The sequence below is a fragment of the Chiloscyllium punctatum genome, chromosome 1 (assembly GCF_047496795.1).
Source record: "Chiloscyllium punctatum isolate Juve2018m chromosome 1, sChiPun1.3, whole genome shotgun sequence".
NCBI lineage: Eukaryota > Metazoa > Chordata > Chondrichthyes > Orectolobiformes > Hemiscylliidae > Chiloscyllium > Chiloscyllium punctatum.
The window spans coordinates 40,664,802-40,686,146 of record NC_092739.1 but is presented as its reverse complement, the minus strand read 5'-3'; the positions used below and the strand labels follow the sequence as shown (position 1 = coordinate 40,686,146).

The 21,345-nt window shown below is 41.9% G+C and overlaps 1 protein-coding gene across 1 annotated transcript in view; it reads right to left on the bottom strand.

The window, feature by feature from the left end:
• arhgap24 (Rho GTPase activating protein 24) overlaps positions 1 to 18,339 on the bottom strand; it is a 466,730-nt gene extending 448,391 nt beyond the window's left edge. Inside the window, exon 1 of the mRNA XM_072595205.1 lies at positions 17,650 to 18,339. The gene's annotated coding sequence lies outside the window, so the exon portion shown is untranslated. The remainder of the gene's footprint in view (positions 1 to 17,649) is intronic.
• Positions 18,340 to 21,345: the final 3,006 nt, after the last annotated feature.

Below are 21,345 nucleotides of genomic sequence, written 5' to 3'. Positions count from 1 at the left end.
AAATCCTGCCAAAAATCCAAATGATACCTTAATCTAAAAAAGAAATGAATTATAAACTGCTGAAACAAAAGTATCTGAAACTAACCAGAATGAATAATGTTTTATGAAAAAGATCCAAAAACTATTTCAGGAGGGAATGTCTTAAGCCCACCAAATTTATGATGCGAACATTTGACTAACTTTTTTTTTCTGAAAATACATCAATTTTCAAAGGAAATTGCCAGTGGAACTTGAACCCAGGTTGTCTGGCCCAGAGATAGGGACATTACCACTGCACCACAACAGCCCCCAGTTTGCTTCAGTCACAGGGGTTGCTATACCATGTGGCGTTTTAATGCTGCGGATGATTTGTTTTCTGGTCGTACAGCAGCGCCGCATTTCACTGTGTGCTACCTTTGATCTAGGTGTGAAACCATTGCAAATAAACAAGAAATCTAATCTGACTAAGACCAAATCTTCCTCACAAATTGACTCTGGGACATTAACCTGTAAGACATTAATTTTTTTAAAAAACTAGAAGTTGAATTCTCTCAAGCTGTGCTCCTACTTTTGGAGCAATGTCTGACAGTGAAACACTGAATTAAGGCCAGAGGGCAAGCCAGCAATCCGCAGGGCTCCTGATTTATAGCCAATTCATTATAATCACCTTGGGCAAGTTGACCCCTATACTTAACTCTCTCTGGTCCACATTCCCACCAAATGAAGCTTCACACCAACTGCTTCAATGTGCAAGATTCACTGTGATAATTCAACCTCTCCACTCAAACCGCCCCACTTACAAAAACATAATTTCTGCCTCTCCATTGAAACCTATTCTTTGAAAAAAATACACTTTGTGGCTTCACTTCTCCACCAACACAGCTTTCTTTTAAAAATATTATTGCCTTTTTCTCTTATTGACATTTTTTCCAGTAAGATCAGAAGTTGCGTGTATAGCTAACTTTACATAATAGAAAGAGAAGCACAAGAGCAGAGAACATTCATAGGACAAAAGGGACAATAAATTGAGACCTCTCACTGAATGTATCCATTTTTGGTCCCAAGTTAATCTCATATTCTTGTTTGCTCACATATCATTTTCCTTCCCAGTGTTAAACTACAGAGAATAGGCTTGAACTTGGACATGTCACAGATAGCATCGTGAACAGATTGCAGAATGACTGATGTGTGCAGGTTATTAAGGTGGGAAGCACATTGTGTGTACTCCATGATGTCCAGGTGTGAGATGACAGTGTAACCAGACACTACAGTTAGAAGTTCAAAAGTGATCCCATCATTCTCGATGCAGCCTGTGTAGTTTATGCACAGAATTAGAGTCAGTGTTAGTCTTTTCTAATTATATTGTAATCCCAACTCATCATATCTGTTCTTTAAATTGTTTGCTTTTTAGCTTGTCCATCCACTAGCTGTACGTCCAGTTTGTCACTTGCAGATTGAGGGATTGGCCATCAGGAAGGGCATTATGGGAGGGGAGTACCTGATTGGCTCATGCTTCAGCAGATCTTTTCAAAACCAGGCAGCACTGTGCTCTCATTGGCTCTCCAGTCAGCAGGCGAGACCACAGATGCCTCAACAAAATTTCATTCCAAGATTCACTCCACTAATGCAGTGATAGCATCACTAGTTTTATTTTGATTCGCTATTGTTGCTCCTATTGTTACCACATAATTACAGGATCAAGCTGCAGTTTAGTTGCTTGTTGCTCTAAACTGTCTTCCAACCTCATGTTATCTCTTGGCATTCTTCCTGGCAATGTGCTATTCCTCTTAACTTTTATAACACCACATTTTAGTTCAGTTAAAATCAGTTACACACAATTTTTTTTAACAAATGGTACCCACTCCCATTTCAAGATACCTTAATTACTATTGCTTTGAACTAATTCCACAGGCCGGTATCCGACCACCAAGTCACCCTTTATTTACATGTGGAGAGCCCTTCACAGTGATCCAGCTCCCACAGAGAGCTCTGAGAGTGACCAGAACCTCTGACACTCCTGTTCATATGTCAACAAGGGCTCCCTGATTGGACCAGATTAACAGCCCCAATCAGGGAACTCATTCTATAAGAATTAGAATTAACTTTATTGTCACATATACTCAAATGAGTACAGTGAAAAGTTTAGAAGTCACCACTTACTGTACCATCTTAGGTACAAAGGTACCTAGGCAAAGCTTCTTCAGTTACAAGATCTTAGAAAATGAAGAAATAAAAAGTCCAGCATTGCATAAATAAAAGTTGAGAACTGTTGTCTTCCAACCCAGTTATCGCTAGCACCTAGCCTCCAGTGGGCCTTGGCTCCAGATCGCGCTGGGCTTCATCTCAGGGTTCATGAGACTGGAGATCGCTCTGGAACCACTTCAAAACCAGGAGACCATGCCAGGCCCAGAAACCATTGCATACTGCTGGAACTTCACTACCGCAGACCAGGAGGTCGCCATGCTAGGTCTTGTCATGTCTGTGCTGATGCTAGGTCTTGTCATGTCTGTGCTGAGGCTGGGAATCATCAGAAAGAGAGGAAGAAGAGAAGAAGAGAACATAAAAAGAGAAGAGAAAGAAAAAGAATGGATGGAGCCAATGAGCTCCAGCTGGAGCTTCCTACTCTGTCGCCATCTTGTCCACCTGGCTGACATTACAATCACTATAGCTTCCTTGCCACACCAGCACAATTGGCCATCCCTATTTAACCCTGAGCAGGTGGGTTACCACCTTCTTGAACCTCTGCGCTCCGTTTGTTGTAGGTTATCCAAGTTATTACAGGGAAAAGTTCCAGGTGACCTAGCATTAGTGAAAGTTTAGCAATATCGACCCAAGTCAAGATGGTGTATGACCTGGAGAAGCTGTAGGGTTGCAGGGTTCCTGTAGGTCTGCTGGCAGAGGTGATAGAAATTATGGATTTGGAAGAAGCCGTCAAAGGAGCCTTGGATAGTGAATAATGGATAGGCTCTATTACCTAGAAGGAAGAGGGCATCACCTCCAAGATTCCCGCCGAGTCGAACACCTTGCTAACTTGAATATGTATAAATCATTGTTTCTGATGGTCCTTAACTTCCTACCTGGCAACAATGTGGAAGCATACTCAATATGTAATCATTCAAGAAGAAGGCCTACAATCAGCTTATTCAATCAGCTAAGGATAAGGCATTAATGCTGGTCATGCCAGCAATTCCCATAACGCATGAGTAATTATATTAAAATGACCTGGCATGCGTGGGACCTGGGACTATCACAAATGTGGAAGGAGCTGGTGTTTGCAGACATTCAAGCAAGTTCACCCTCTGCATTAATGATGTACATCTTTTGAAGACTCAGCAGCATGTGAAAGGAACTCCATTGCTTTCCCGATTATGAAAGTAAGTTTGTGAACTGACACTTAAAAATTGTTTCTGAATACAAATAATATTAGGAAGTTAGTAAAGCTTTGAAGGATCCAGGTGAGAACCTGCCTGTGAAAGTTTTGTGCTCTGGCAAAATGGTCACTTAGAAACATCAATTTGAAGCGGACTTTCCCTGGTTTCTGCATGAATTTAAACCGCCTGAACTCCCAGAATGTCTACTGTCAGAATAACATCGCATGGACTCTAGGCTTCACATTAACCAAAAAATTTATGATTTAGCACTAGACAGACCTGCTAAAGTGGATCACAAATGGCTGTGGCTTTCAATGTTATATGTTGTGTCTCAATTCATGAGTTCAACAGCTGCAATTCCTATGTTCACACAAGATATTACACTTAAACCTGATGTCAGGCTGCGAATGCTCAGAGCTGACCTTAATATTTCACAGAGCAAAGTCAGTTATGGACCATCCTCATCTTGGGCTAGCTTTTACAATCCTGCCTCTTAGAGCTTGTTTGCAAAGGACTGAATTTAAGTAGTTGATAATTTGAGGAACAGTCTGTCTGTCCACCCTTTCTGAATCAGCTGTTTTTGTTCATCTTTTAAAACAACAATTTACATTTACATAGAACCTTTAACATAATAAAACATCCCAAGGCACTCGGTAGCAGCACCAGGAAGCAAAGTATGATACCTGACTACATAAGCAGTTATTAGCACAAATGACGAAAAGCCCAATAATTTGCATTTTAAGCAATGTCTTGGGGAGCTGGACAGGAGAGGCAGAGAGAAATTCCAGAACGTGGGACCTGGCCAACTGAAGACATGGCCAGTAATGGCAGAATGATTAAAATCAGAAATGCAGACAAGGCAAGAAATAAAGGAGCACAGATATCTTGGGGGACTGTGAGGATAGAAGGGATACAGAGTTGGTCGAAGAGCAAAAAGAGGTTTACTAAGATGTGATCTTTAAAATCAAGTAAGTTAAGACAAAGGCAGCAGAGTTTTCGTTTGGAGGTGGAGGTCGGCTGTGTTGGTGACAGGCAATGAATATCAGGTTGGAAGCTTATATCAGAGTCATATGTGAACCCAAGATTGTGAACAGACTGATTTGATCTCAGTTTACTGCTAGGGAAAGAGGTGGAATTTATAGCTCATGAACAGAGTCTAGAGCAGGGATTGAAAACAATGGCTTCTGTCTTTCCAATACTTCCTTGGAGGAAAATATTGACTGCTAGGTGTGAAGTGCCATCTGGGAAACTGGAGTATAATCGGAATATAACAACAAAAGTAACTAGTTACCCTCTATTTGATCATGAGCATTCTGTATGATATCTCTATTAATCTTCAAATGTAGGAGGAAGGAATCAAGATGAGAAATGAATTACAATTTTTACATCAGCTCTAGTTTTACTGCAAGTTGTATTACTGCATTCCCCAGTAGGCTTTCACTCAGTTCCCCTCTTGCCACCTGACAGTGAATTGAGGACCTCCCAAAGCTGGACTTCCAGCTCTGTTCTTCTTCTATTACTTGGGTTAAACATAGTGATGTTCATCATGTAATTTAAAGACATAGGAAAAAGATGCAGCAGTAAACCATTCAGTCTCTTGAGCCTGCTCTGCTATTCAATATGATCATGAATGATCTTAGCTTTCAGCTCCATTTTCCTACCCGCTCCCTCTATTGCTGATTCTTCAAGAGGCCAAAAATATCAGTCTTAAATATATTCAATAATGAGACATCTACAAATCCCTGAATTAGAGTATTGCAAAGATTCCTAATCACTTAAGGAAAGAAATTTCATTTCATTTCTGTCACCCATGGTTGTTCCCTTATCCTGAAACTCTGCTCCTGCGTTCTAGATTCCTTGGCTAAGTGAAACAACCTCAGAACCTTGAATGTTTCAAAGAGATCATCTTTCATTCTCAAAACCCTAATTTAGTCAGACTCTCATCATGGATCAACCTTCTCATCCCAGGACACTGCACCACTCCAGTGCAAGGAGAGGTGGACACCAGCATTATGTTCAAGTAGCCTTCACCAAAGTCATCTGCTTTCCTAATTGTTTATTGTCCCTGCATGCTAAGTTCGCAAATAAATCAGCTGTGATTCGACAAAAGGCAGAGCACACTTCATTTTGGATCTAATTACCATAACGTTGGCAGAAAATACAAAAACCAGAAACCTGTCTCACTTATGCATAACCTATTATGAATAATATTTGGATTCACTGGAAATAGCAGTTTATCATCTGAAATTACTTACAATCTAGCTGAGCTTCCATGCTTTTCACTTTATTGTGTTAATAAGTGGCTTAGCAATGACATTTACAACACAATAAAAATACTTCATTGAAGCCATTAGAGGTCGTGATTCATTTGAGAATTCTTTGAACTACAGAGCAACACAGATCTAACACAGTCTGAGAGTTAAATGTTGGATAATGGTGGAAAAAGTGCAATTTTTGACCAGTTGTCATCTAAGGAAGGATAGAAAGGGAGGCAAGAGAGGAGGGGAAGTGCCATTTTTGATAAGGGATAGCATTACAGCTGTGCTGAGGGAGGATATTCCCGGAAATACATCCAGGGAAGTTATTTGGGTGGAACTGAGAAATAAGAAAGGGATGATCACCTTATTGGGGTTGTATTATAGACCCCCCAATAGTCAGAGGGAAATTGAGAAACAAACTTGTAAGGAGATCTCGGCTATCTGTAAGAATAATACGGTAGTTATGGTAGGGGATTTTAACTTTCCAAACATCGACTGGACTACCATAGTGTTAAAGGTTTAGATGGAGAGGAATTTCTTAAGTATGTACAAGACAATTTTCTGATTCAGTATGTGGATGTACCTACTAGAGAAGGTGCAAAACTTGACCTACTCTTGGGAAATAAGGCAGGGCAGGTGACTGAGGTGTCAGTGGGGGAGTACTTTGGGGCCAGCGACCATAATTCTATTAGATCTAAAATAGTGATGGAAAAGGATAGACCAGATCTAAAAGTTGAAGTTCTAAATTGGAGAAAGGCCAATTTTGACGGTATTAGGCAAGAACTTTCGAAAGCTGATTGGAGGCAGATAGGTAGAAGACAAAGGGTGCTGGTGGAGGGTTGTTTTTCAGACTGGAGGCCTGTGACCAATGGAGTGCCACAAGGATTGGTGCTGAGCCCTCTACTTTTTTTCGTTTACATAAATGATTTGGATGCGCGCATAAATGGTAAGTTAGTAAGTTTGCAGATGACACCAAAATTGGAGGCGTAGTGGACAGCGAAGAGGGTTACATCAGATTATAACAGGATCTTGACCAGATGGGCCAATGGGCTGAGAAGTGGCAGATGGAGTTTAATTCAGATAAATGCAAGGTGCTGCATATTGGGAAAACAAATCTTAGCAGGACTTATACACTTAATGGTAAGGTCCTAGGGAGTGTTGCTGAACAAAGCGACCTTGGAGTGCAGGTTCATAGCTCCTTGAAAGTGGAGTCATAGGTAGATAGGATAGTGAAGAAGGTGTTTTGTATGCTTTCCTTTATTGGTCAGAGTATTGAGTACAGGAGTTGGGAGGTCATGTTGCGGCTGTACAGGACATTGGTTAGGCAACTGTTGGAATATTGCATGCAATTCTGGTCTCCTTCCTATCAGAAAGATGTTGTGAAACTTGAAAGGGTTCAGAAAAGATTTACAAGGATGTTGCCAGGGTTTGAGGATTTGAGCTATAGGGAGAGGCTGAACAGGCTGGGGCTGCTTTCCCTGAAGCGTCGGAAGCTGAGGGGTGACCTTATAGAGGTTTACAAAATTATGAGGGGCGTGGATAGGATAAATAGACAAAGTCTTTTCCCTGGGGGCGGGGAGTCCAGAACTAGAGGGCATAGGTTTAGGGTGAGAGTGGAAAGATATAAAAGAGACCTAAGAGGCAACTTTTTCACCCAGAGGGTGGTACGTGTATGGAATGAGCTGCCAGAGGATGTGGTGGAGGCTGGTACAATTGCAACATTTAAGAGGCATTTGGATGGGTATACGAATAGGAAGGGTTTGGAGGGATATGGGCCGGGTGCTGGCAGGTGGGACTAGTTTGGGTTGGGACATCTGGTCGGCATGGTCGGGTTGGACCAAAGGGTCTGTTTCCATGCTGTACATCTCTATGACTATGACTCTATAAATACATTTGTAAGTTTTACTGTGAATAGGGACTATCCTGATGCAGTAAATAACAGCTACTTTTGCTTAAATGTAGAGGTTGGTCTTCACCTAAGTGGGAATCCGAGAATTTTTGTGCTGCTGAATCTGTTTTCGGGTAACAAACACCTGCCTCTAGTCCAATGGTTCTACATTATTGGCCTATAGAAACTTTCATACAAGTGCGATTAGAAGTGTTGAGATCAGTCTGGCCACACTCTGCAATATCGTGTCACTGGAGTGGTGAAGATGACAAAGGCACAGTTCACAACTTTGCTTCATTGCAATGATTACCACAGAGGCCCCAGAGGAGAAAGGCATCTAATAGGAGCAGGGAAAGCAGGTAGACAACCTTAAAGTATGTAATCAGGATGTAGATGTCAACCTCCTGCAGCACGTAAGATCCGCCTTGATCGGAAAGACCTTCTTTCTACTCACTACATTATCAGCTTCTTTTCCTTCTGACCTCAAATGTGTTGCCAGGGTTGGAGGGTTTGATCTATAGGGAGAGGCTGAATAGACTAGTGCTGTTTTCCCTGGAGTGTCAGAGGCTGAGGGGTGACCTTATAGAGGTTTATAATATCATGAGGGGCATGGAAAGGGTGAATAGGCAAAGTCTTTTCCCTGGGGTGGGCAAGTCCAGAACTAGAGGGCATAGGTTTAGGGTGAGAGGGGAAAGATATAAGAGACCTAAGGGGCAACTTTTTCACTCAGAGGGTGGTACGTGTATGGAATGAGCTGCCAGAGGAAGTGGTGGAGACTGGTACAATTGCAACATTTAAAAGGCATCTGGATGGGTATATGAATAGGAAATGTTTGTGCCAAGTGCTGGTAAATGGGCCTAGATTGGGTTGGGATATCTGGTTGGCATGGACGATTGGGCCACAGGATCTGTTTCTGTGCTGCACATCTCTATGACTATCTAACTTACAGCAGCTATCAATCATTCCACTACAAATTCTCTTTAATTTTGTCAAGTTCATAGACTGTATACTACAACTTGAATGCAATCATACATTTGCACAGAATTATGAATTTGAACTCCATAGATCTTTTCATTGACTTAGTCATTTCTTGTTTTTCTTTTCTACATTATCTCACAGACCCCTCAGTAAACAGTGTGTTATCTATCCACCCATTCAACTGACCTTGCTATATCCTCCCGATATTCTCTACATTCCCCTTCAAAATTGAGCAAACAGTCTACTTTAACAGCATCAGCAGAGTTTAATATTGTGCTTGTTACACCCAAATCTAATCATCGACATGCATTGAGGACAAAAGCAGACCCAGCACCATTTCTAACTATTTTCCAATCCAAGCAATATCTATTTTGCCCTTGTTTCTTTTTTGTTAACCAACTTTCTTCCCATGTTACATTGCTTCTTATCACAAGCCTGCATTTTTAACAAACGTTTGACATGATACATTATTAAGCATATTGTGAAAACCCATATAAACCAAATTCTTTCTAACTGCAACATGGATACATGATAAAAGGCAAACATTTCTGCAGTTTCTGCATTCCACAGCTGTTGTGTTTGATGCTGCAGTGCCTTATTTCACAATCTAGAAGTACTGCCCAGTTGATGTGTTTTATGTATACAGACATTCTCATTCACACCATCCTTTGTAAAAAGTATGCAAAACATTTATATCATATTTTCATCCTCCATTAATTCGATCTCCCTTTATTTTCATGTAATCATTTTGTAATCATCATGTAACTCTTACTACGCCTATAAAAGTCCTTATTATTTCCTTTTGTATTACCTATTAACCTAGTTCAATATCCCATTGTAGACCTTTTAATCACACTTTCTATATTGCTCTTTGGAGAAGGAGATTGGAGTAGCTGAAGATCAGAGTTTGGATGGAGTGGTGCTAGTTTACTTGTATTTTGGAAGCTAGTTTACTTGTATTTTACATGGTCCTTCAACACACAAAAGATCAGAAACAAAGAATTACAATGAACCTGCAGCTGGCACTGACCCATTGATTTCCCTGTCCTGATTTGTTCCAATGGTTTTTCCTTATGGGACATGAGAGACAGAGATCCTCCAACTCTGGCCAATGTTTATGCCATTGACTTCCTTGGAACATCATGGAATATACGGGAATGACATTTTGCTGTCATGAAACATATTAAAGCATAAATGCTACCAGAACATGCGAATAATAGATACCTTTTAAAAAATAGTTCTGTGGCAAGTGTATAGAAGGTCAAGAGATACCAGGTAGACTCTTTTGCAGATGTACCTTTTGAACCACATGTTGTTCCAGTATTTGCTATGCTCAGGCAATGCAATGTGTCTGGCCATTTGCCCAGGTAATCTTCCCCTCCTGTAGATCAGGTATTGAGTGACAGACTATTCCCAGGTGAAGGCTGAGGGCTTAAGAGCTTTCTTGATAATAATGCAATGCTCTTGGAACACTTTAACACAGTGAAGGAAAGGTGGCCAATGTGATTAATACAGTCTATTTTGGAATATTGTAAATAACCCCTCTTAGATTTGCTTGGTCTAATCATTAAACTCCTTGCAACGCTGAGAGAATGCTCATGAAAAGTGGCTCTGTTCTCGCTAATCCATGAGCATCACCTTTAGATGGCCTTTCTCTCTCTCTGAACCTGGCAAACATCAGCCCTCAGCTTTAAAAACAAACAGAAACTGCTGCAAAATCAGCAGGTCTGGCAGCCTCTGTGGAGAGAAATCAGAGTTAATGTTTCGGGTCCAGTGACCCTTCTCCACAACTTCAGCTTTACTTGTGCTAAGAACATATTTAGTGAGAGCCTCCAGTAGCACAGGGGCTTTGTAACCTCCAGCTTGACCACTGTACCATTCCCTAAAGATTTTCACATCTCATCAACAAAGCAAGATGCTGAGAGCTGATGCCTTATCCTTTAAGGTGCCATAAATACTTCACTCCTGTAGCAAATGAAACTCTTGCACTTTCCTAGATTTCTGTTGGAAATATTGACAACACCTTGAATACTTCCTATCTGTATTAGACCGAGATCACTGAGGGCAGGACAAGGTCAGTCAGGCAACAAGAAGTCTCATCTGCCACAGAGAAAAATCTTGGTTTCAACGATAAAAGAACAACTATCTGGCTGAACTAACGGTCGAATAATAAAGGAAGAAAACTGAATGCAAAAGTAAAAGGAGGGCACAAAGAGAAAATATCTGATTTATAAAAGTTGCCATATTTTGTGTTAATGACCCTTTGGCAGCACATGATGGAAAGCTATCAAACTGAAGTGTTAACTGTTTCTCTCTCCAATGGCATTGCCTGACCTGCTATGTATTTCTAACATTTTCTGATTTATTTTTCAAGTTTCCAACATCTGCAATAATTTTGTATTTCTATCATGTTCTCTCTTCAGGTGACATCTGAGGGCTGCGGGGCCTGTACTGCACTGGAATGTTCTATCGCCTATCTGTAAATATGTACTTTTCTGCAGTGGTTGTTAGGCAGTGATCTGAATGGACAATTCTGACTGATTTATTGCCCGCTTCTTACTCTAACTTGCTCTGACTGAAGTCATTGCAGAGTAGAACTTTCTGGAACGTGCAGTTTAGTTTTAGAATAAAATGCTGTCATTTCGAACCAGGCGTTTTAGATCCAGAAGGTGAGGCGTTTGCTGCAGGGGCATTGTCATGGGGTTTACAATACCTTTGTTTGTCTCAGGTACATGTGGATATTCTGTTAATGGTCTGGGGAAAAGTAATGAAGCAAAACTAAAGATTTCTCATCTTCCCCTTTCTAACACTTAAAGGGGCAAGCTATTTCTTCTTCAGCACAAATAGTAATATCTAACAAGTTGAAGATTTCAGGTTGGACATGAAATGTTAATTTGACGCTAATGTGCTTATAATGAGCACTTGTGCACATTTGGACATAGAGGCCATTCTGACCCTAAAGTCTGCACTGTCCTTCAATAAGATCATGGCTGATCTGATTGTGTCCTCCCTCCCACAATCCTGCCTAGTGACAATAACTTGGATGCCCTTGCTCATTAAGAATGTTCATCAAGAGCAATGGTAGTTGCACAGGAGCCAAAAAAAGGGGGAAAGCTCCAAAATTGATTTTTTTTCTGGACACAAAGAAAGGTTGAAAGTTTTCTAGTAACCCCAATTACATTGGATCCCCTGTGAAATGGACCTTCTGTATATTGTATTTGAAAGGTTAAGTGTAACATCAGTCCAGCCACACCGTGTTTTGGTTTCAACAATGCTTCTAAACACAGGCACCATATGTAGTGTCTTGTCATATCACTGCACTGTACTACAGCAGTGGGATGACTTCCTGTATCTTCAATTTCCCAAGCAGTGAGACTCCTGTCTCACCAAAGCTATTGATCAGATGAATTTAACTGAAATCTGGGGGTTGAAATTGAGCTGTGAATTAGCTTTACACATGCTTTTATAAAATTCCCAAATGTACAATTTTAACTCAGGTTTAGATTAGATTAGATTAGATTACTTACAGTGTGGAAACAGGCCCTTCGGCCCAACAAGTCCACACCGCGCCCGCCGAAGCGTAACCCACCCATACCCCTACATCTACATCTACATCTACCCCTGACCTAACACTACGGGCAATTTAGCATGGCCAATTCACCTGACCTGCACATCTTTGGACTGTGGGAGGAAACCGGAGCACCCGGAGGAAACCCACGCAGACACGGGGAGAACGTGCAAACTCCACACAGTCAGTCGCCTGAGGCGGGAATTGAACCCGGATCTCCGGCGCTGCGAGGCAGCAGGCTCCAGAAAAGAAATGCAAAGCCTGCTCTTTTTGCACACACAGAAGGATGTCAAACTCGAACTCTGAGTCATATTTTGACTTCTCCAAGTGACAGCATCCATGCCTGTAATTATAAATGCCTGAAGGAGGGACAGCTTGGGCTGAGTTTTCTGGTTATTTTACGGCTAGATTTCCTAATTACACCCAGCCAGTCTTCTCACCGTATCTTGCCAAATTTGTGGGATTAGCTACTTGCCTCACCCCTATAGCACCCTCCTCATCCAATTACTGTGCCTCATTCCCAGAACGACCCATCACTGCTAGAATATTCTGGAATTGAGCTGCATCTCTTGCATTCATGTCATCTATAAAAGCTCCTTGGAGAGACCAGGCAGCACTGTCAGTTCAGAGCTGCCCTGCATGATTTCTGACACTTCTACCTGACATGGCAAACCAGGGAAATTTGGTGCCTCACCTTGCAGGCAGGGACCTGGAGGTCCTGCTGGACAGAATGGTGCATGTCCCCCTCCTGGCATCAGCAGAGGAGGCCTTCTCTCCCCTTGCTCCTCAAAAACCTCTCTGTCTTAAAGAGCCTCAAAGATTTGACCTCCACAACCCTCTGCGGCAACAAGTTCCAAAGATTCACCACCTTCGGCTGAAGAAATTCCTCCTCGTGTCAGTTCCAAAGGGTCACCCATTCAGTCTGAGGCTACGCTGTCAGCTCCTAGTCTCTCCTATCAGTGGAAACATCTTCTCTATGTCCGTTCCATCCAGGCCTCTCAGTGTTCTACTGCACCATCAATGTAGGAGAAAGGCCAATCACGTTCTCCATTCCACCAGTGTAAATGTGGCTTCTCTCGCTCTGTCTCAGGTACTGTACCCTTCTCCCACAAACCCATAACAGGAGTAGGCCATTCAGCCCCTCGAGCCTGTTCCATCATTCAAGAGGAGCAGGGCTGATCTGTGTCTAACTCCACATACCTGTCTTTGACTCCTATCCTATAACATCTCAGATTTAAAATTAACAACTGGTTCTGCATCCACTGCCATTTTCAGAACAGAGTTCCGAACCTTGACCACAACCCCTTGTGTCTAAAAAGGCTCATACTCTACCACTCTCACTATTGCCTGTCATGTCTTCCCTCGCATGCTCTTACCCAGTCCATCCCTGACAGCACCAACCTTGTATGCCCTCAGCACTGCCTGCTCACTCGCTTGGGACATCTCTCTGCTGGCATCAGACGTAACAACTGTGCCACCCACTTTCATTTCCCTCAATACCTACCTGCCTGTCTCATTCCAGGAGGGAAACAGTCCAGAATTGGACACAAAGTCAATACCACCTTTTTGTAAAGAACATCCTGACTCTGACTATCCCAAGCAGCTGCCTGACTGTGTTCAAGCCGCTGGACTGGTATAGGAGGCTGCCCTATACTTACTGTGCTGGGACCTCTTGACTCTTTCTCTCGATTTGATTGCAGACTGCTCCGAACCATGACAAGTATTGTGCCTGTGTTAAACAGTAAGGCCAGACAGAAGTTTATATAAGCCTGATATCTCTGGCTGAGGGGACAAAGTATGAAAAGCCAAGTAAAGAAAGCATGTGGACTACAAGAAGACAGCTCACCACCACCGTCGAGGGTAACTAGGATAAGCAATAAATGCTGGCCCAGCCAGTGATACCCACATCGCACAAAAGAGTAAAAAAAAAGGAAATGTAAGGCTGGGATGTTGTGTTCATCCAGATTGATTCAGTGTGACTGAATGCTATGACAGCAAGTGGATAGACCAGAGATGTAACCTTGCCCAGGCTATGAGCTGGGTTTGTGTGTGAGTACAGTGTCCATGCTGCAGCATTACAATGCACTGTAGCCCAATGCCACCTTAAAGCACAGAAGCATGCACTACATGGGCCAGAGATGTGCTGTGAGCATTGTTTGAGGCTGGCACATGTTGATGCCAATATCTATGAACATGGGATTCATAGTGCCAACAGAGCATGGTCTGAGATGCTGGTCCAACATGAAGGTTTTTTTTTGGAGCAAACGTTGAGTCATTGGCACTTGCTCTATCTCCCATGTTAAGAATTCTCAATGTCTACCTTCTTGGCACACTTGTTAAGATAGGAACTGAATATTAATAAGATTAGATGTGCCATTAATAAGGCATTTATCAAGCTGTAATCCTCTTTTTTTGGCAACTGGCTGCAATCTAGCAAGAAGCTTGCCACAGCTCTCGATACATGCATAACAGTTATAGCGACATTGAGCTAAACCTTGCCAGAGTTCTTGCCCAATTCTGTCACAAGTGTCACTATAGCCCACACCATTCAGGCCCCTATCAGATTCCAGTTGGTGTCAGTAATATAATGCAATTGGTTTGAGGGGCCCAGAGAAGAGAATTGAAGAAGAAATTGTGGAAAATATTGATTGAACAATCGACAACAAGTCCAATGTAGAGATTTACAGGTCAGACCAAATGAGTTAGGTAGAGTTCTAAACAGTGCATGCTTGGACAGGCATTTTCTTAGTATGTGGGCAGTTGTTAGTTGTTTTCTCTTATTTTTTGAAGTTTACTGCAATTTGTTTTCGTTGTAAAATGCAAGGTAATTCTTTCTCCATTGTAGCATCTTAGGTAAATTTAGAATAATGTGTGGGTAGGTAATAGACTGCCCTTTAGACTTCTAATTTGGTCCTTTCATTTTCAGAATTCGCTTTCTTAAGAACTCTGCTTTCAGTCAATTCATGATTGGTTTCACAATACAGTGTCTATCTCTGTTTCCAGTTGAACTAATGGTGCCCAACAAGACAGTTTTCCCTTCTAATTGTGCAAGCAACACAGTGGTTCATTTTTATCACAAACTTCACTCTTTACACAAAGCAGATAACCTATTTAAGTTTCAAATAGCAACATTCCAAATGAGATTAACTAGCTGCAAAATCGTTGAAATATAGATTGGTTTTATTCACCTAATTTGCCTTTCAATAATTGTTTAACCTGCGATTCAACAAAACATAGGCCTGTATCTTTTTAAATAAATATATACTTTCTTCATTTTTACCCTTTTAATTGAGTTGGTCTTGCCTGCTTCCATATCAGACTCAGTGACAGACTGCAGTTGAAAACATGAAATGAAGGGAATACAGAGACTGAATGAGACTGAATCTTGCAAGTTCCCCACCTCCCTTCCTCATATCCCATCGCACAATTTAAATGGTATTCCAGGTGGAGCAACAGGGTTGGAACTTGAATTGGACTAAAAGTAATATATCTGCAGTTAGCAAGGTGTTGATTGTGTAGCATTCCCCTATCAATTAAGACATGGCACTCCGTTATTCTTTACTGATGACCTATTGAGCAAACAGATCATGACACTGGCATTCCAAAATGTTGACCCACTATCCTACTATCATCTTAATAGGAGAACAGTTGGAAAAATGCACTTTTTAACTGTTGATGCTATTAATCTGGTGCCAGGAGGAGAGGAGAGTGGGGGATGGGATCTCCTCCAGTCACAGGCAAAATTAATTAGAATTTCCAGGTGCCTATGTTATGGTTGTTGAGTCATAAACACCAGAAAGGGTCCAGGTTTACATTCTGATCTATATTGACCCAGCTGACTGGGTCATAAAACCTTTGCAGACAGAAGGAGGCCACCTTGTCCATCATTGCAAGTTGTGAAAAAAGTTCCATTCCACCAGCATTTCCCCATAGTCTTGCAATACTGTCATTTCATACACAGACACACACACACACATATATATATATATATGATTCCTTTTGGAGAGTTACCAGTGAATCTGGTCCATCTGTGGCAGTGGCATGCATACTTCAACATCTCTGTGCTTCAGGGTAAAACCAAGACTTTCTGCTCGCGATCGGGATTTAATGATCCCTGCTGGCAAATGCAAAAGTGTGGATGCCAGGTGAGAGCAGGACCTGGCATAGTGGTGATGTCTTTTTGAATGTTGTAGGGAACAGGACAGTGTTCCTTTTAAAGCAAGCCTTCATTGCAGGATGTTGAAACAGCAGCTCCAGCTTGCGTTTCAGGAGACAGTGAACATTCCATTCCTCCGAGTACCAACACTGACAGACCTCTGCCTGAGAAGTACGCTGAGGGAGGAGGTAGAAACCCATGTCACTGGGCCATCAGATTAAGGAAAAGTGGTATGCACCTATGTCCATACATAAAACTAGGCCACGTTTGGAAAAGGAAGGAAAAAAATCTTATTTCACTGTGCAATGGTCACTTAGCACAGTATTGCCAATCATTGCAATATATAATGGATAATTCAGCTTTTTAAAAATAAAGTTACTAATGATGTGAAACCATCAACAAAGGAAATCACATTAAACTTATTTTAGGCTTTATATCTTCATTGTCATTATTTCAAAATGTTTTCACAAAATTTCCATCATGCAGATGTACAGTGCCTCCAATAGATAGAACGATCTTATAACTTACACTCTGATTAGATCTTGTTTGTAATAAAGCCACTTATACTGCACCACATCTCATTTTTTCAACTACTTCTTTTCCAATGTATCATGGATGTCAAAATATCAATGGATCTGCCAGCAGTTGAGACCATAATAAATATTTTAACCAGACTGCTATCCATCTGCTTACTTACATCACAGAGTTCAAATCACAGATTTAAAATAAAAACTCTATTGATGACACATTCCAGAAACAGTAACATTTTGGGACAAACATTGCTCAAGCTGACTTTAAATAATATTGCTTTAATATTTCTCAAGGGGGTAATCAACTTGTGTGCTCCAGTGATTATTGTTAATTACATCCCATCAGCCACATTCCTTAGCAGTTCCACTGACCCTGGATGGAGACTCTTAACACGTTGTGTAACCTGAAGTTTCACATATCATATTCTGACAGCAAAGGAGACAGCAGGGACTGCTTCCCATAGGTGCCAGTGACCCCGGGCCACATTGGGGACACCTACGTTGCACCAAAGAAGTTAGACACTGTATTCTGAGCTGGATTCTTGCCATCAATACTACAGTGAATATCTGATTAGTAGATGCCAACACCCATTTGCAGGCACACAGATGAAAGGATATCAAATCAAGGACAATTTCCAGAGAGCAAGGAAGATTTTTATTCCCACAGAATAGAAGATCGGGTAATGAATGTTTGATGCCAGAATTAACCATCGGGCGGACAGCTCAGTCATGCCAGAAGCTGCTGAACCAATCTGACCTGATCAATTACTAACGTACAGTAACGACCACATTGGCATCGAACACAACACATCAGCATCGCCACGCACCAGCTGCTTCCTGGTTTGCAGCAAAGCCTCTCGTCTGACCGATTCGACTTTTACAGCCCACCACGAACAATTGGCATTTTAAAAAGACACCTACCGTGGGACAGTCGAAGAGTGTGGAACCTGGCTGAGGAGTGGGGAGCGGAGGTACAAGCGGAGAGGAACTGCTCACACACCCGAACAATTCAGAGCCATAAACCCTGCAGCAGAACCACCAGCCCAGGGAGGAAGTAGATTTAAAATAAGCTGTCACTTCACAGAAAAGTTTTTTCCCCCCTCTCTCTTCTCTTTTGACTGTTCAGACCATCTGTATCGACAAAGTCCCGGGGGGGTGTGAAGGGGGTTGGGGAGCCGCTACCTTATTTACAGTTCTAGAGTTCAGTGGCATCCAATTGGAAAGTAACAGCGTTTTGCAGTTTAGCTGGAGAGAGACAGACAGATGAAGTGTGTTTGTTTGTCTCTTAGATGATCTGTGTGTGTGTGTGTGTGTGTGCTAGACGAGACCTCAATAGTCCTGTACTGACAGCCTTCAAGCTCTGCTCCAGGTTTCAGATTTCACAAGCAGCACCAATCCAGCCGGTGCTATGGGGAAACCGCTTCTGGTAGAATAACTCACTGCTCACACATTCTCAAGATCACCCGCGCTGGTCCGTGCAGCCACTTTCCAGTGCGTTTAACTGCTGTTTAACTGTTTCACGACCCCAGAGGCTGGCGTCAGCTGTAGTGAGCTCTCCCTGAGAAAAGGGCTCAGGCGTTTCCAGCTGTCCAGCGGATTGGAGTTGTTGCATGAAGGAATGGGCTATTCTAACAAGCATACTGTGATGATGAGCGGTGTCATGTGCGAGCGTTACTCCAAAGTACTTCCGCAGAAATGCTGCTCTCCAGCACAGGCGAGGTGCTGCCGTCACAGCTTTGACATCAGGTCTAAAACTTTTGCAAAATAAATGTTGAGAGTGGTTAAGAATGCGCTTGCTGTTTTAAAACCTACAAGCTGACAGTTTTGTTTTAAATGGGCAAACCAGGCAAAAATATTTAGTTATGACAGCTATTTGCTCTAAAGTTTTTTTCTCTGGTTTGGTATGTAATTGCAGCTTAAACACAATCTTGTCTGCACTTCCTCAGTTTGATGTAAACCTCCAGCATTTTCAAGCTATTTTCAGAAGTTCCAGCATCGATCTGTAGCATTTTGTACTTTTTCTTTAGAAAGGGAATTGTAAAGGGAATGAGCGTTGCTACATCTTCCTTAAACATTAGACTCGAAGACAATCATGCTTTCTGTTCACGTCTATATCTTCATTTCCTGACCAGGACAGTATTGGCCTGGAACTCAATGTCAAACGTTTTCTCGGACTTTGCAAATAAAACTATATACATTTACTTTTAAAATTATGATAATTTTAGTTGTTCTAAATTCCTTCAGTTCGGATTCAGAACTTTGTTGTGTGGTATTGAGACACTGATCAGAAGGTAGTGGCACCTGGTCCATGGGTAATCAATTGGAATAATACTGTAACCAGAACTGCATGGACATCATCCAGCAACATTATTTCCATCAACCTGCAGAAATCTATGGGACTGTCCTCCCTTAAAGCATACATCGTTAACCAGTTTGTCAAGAAACAGGGAAACACATCAATGGGCAAAAGAGCCAATCAATACTCTTTGGTCCCAAACATCCCAGTCTGACCTGACACAAATGGTTTGACTTTGGATCAAATTATCCTTTTTTTAAAAATGCTGCTTTCAGTACATCAAAGTCCCCTTTCATTTTGTTTTGACTGTACAACTCACTGGGCCAGCCTTATCATCGATCTATAAATGCTCTTGAGAAAGTATTGGCGTGCTACCTTATTGAACCATTGCAATCCATGGGGTGTCAGTGCACCAACAGTGCCATAGAGTCATAGAGTCATAGAGATGTACAGCATGGAAGCAGACCTTTTGGTCCAACCCGTCCATGCCGACCAGATATCCCAACCCAAATTAGTCCCACCTGCCAGAACCCGGCCCATATCCCTCCAATCCTTCCTATACATATACCCATTCAAATGCCTCTTAAATGTTGCAATTGTACCAGCTTCCACCACTTCCTCTGGCAGCTCATTCCATATACGTACCACTCTTTGCATGAAAAAGTTGCCCCTAAAGTCTCTTTTATATCTTTCCCTTCTCACCCTAAACCTTTGCCCTCTAGTTCTGGACTCCCTGAATCCAGGAAAAAGACTTTGTCTATTTATCCTATCCATGCTCCTCATAACTTAGTAAACCTCTATAAGGTCACCCTTCAGCCTTCAATGCTCCAGAGAAAACAGCCCCAGCCTGTTCAGCCTCTCCCTGTAGCTCAGATCCTCCAACCCTTGCAACATCCTTGTAAATCTTTTCTGAACCCTTTCAAGTTTTACAATATCTTTCTGATAGGAAGGAGACCAGAATTGCATGCAATATTCCAACAGTGGCCTAACCAATGTCCTGTACAGCCGCAACATGACCTCCCAATTCCTGTACTCAATGCTGTTAGATAGGATGGTCAAGGTTTCTGATTCAGCAATAATGATATGGTTCCAATTAAGGACAGTGCATGGTGGCATTCCTTTACATCTGCTGGGAGTTGATGGTAATGGATTTGGTAATGGATGCTGGTGAAGGATTCTTCTCAGCTTATTCACTGCATCTTTTATGTAAAACAATTATGAATGTTATTCAGGTCTTTCTGTATTTGGGTAGGGACTGTTTCAGCAAATGCTGCTGAAGGTTGTGCAATGATCAGCATACATCCTTGTTTCTGATCTTGTCAGGTAGAGAAGATTACTTACGAAGCAGCTGATGGTTGGGCCTAGGACACTATCCTGAGGAACTCCTACTCCTGAGGAGCTCTTACATTCAATAACTACTACCATCTTCCTTTGTTCTAGACGTGACTCCAAGTGATGGAGATTTTCTCCCTGATTCCTATTGACTTAAATTTTGCAAGGGCTCTTAGATCCGATAGTCAAATGTTGCTTTATTGCAATGGCAATTATTCTCATTTTCCTTCTTGAATCCCATGTTTTGAATCAAGGCTGTAAAGAGGTCAGGAGCTGAGTAACATTGGCAAAATTCAAAATGAGCATCATTAAGGAAGTTATTGGAATGTATATGTCTCCTGATAGCTCACTGACAATCCCTTTCCATCACTTTGCTCATGTTTGATGGGCAATAATTAGTCAGATATGACCTGTGTTTGTGTACAAGGCATATCTGGACATTTCTTCCCATTATTGGGTGAAGGTCAGTGTTGTAGTTGCACTAGAACATCTTGGTAAGGGGAACAGAATTCTTCAATAGGATTGTTGGGCCATTGTCAGGATCCATTGCCTCTGTTGCGTACAGTGCTTTCAGCTGTTTCTTGGTATCACATGGAGTGATTTGAATTCACTGAAGTCTGGCATCTGTGATCCTGGGGAGATGGATCATCCACTCAGCACTCCTGGTTAAAGATTGCAGAAATGCTGCAGACTTGTCTTTTGTAATGATGTACTGGGTTTATATTCAGGATGGAGATATTTGTGCAGCCTTCTCCTTTGGGATATTTGTTTAATTGTACACCCCCATTCACAATTCAATATGGCAGGGCTTAACCCTAACCCTATTGCAGAGGTTAGACCTGAATCTTTGGTTATGAATATTTTAGCTTATGTGGATTCTGCTGTTTGTCAGGCAACGAGCTCTGTGTTCGAGCCTGACTGGATTGACCTCTGATTTTTAGGTATGCCTGGTGCTGTCCTGAGATGATCTCTGACGTTCTTCATTGAAC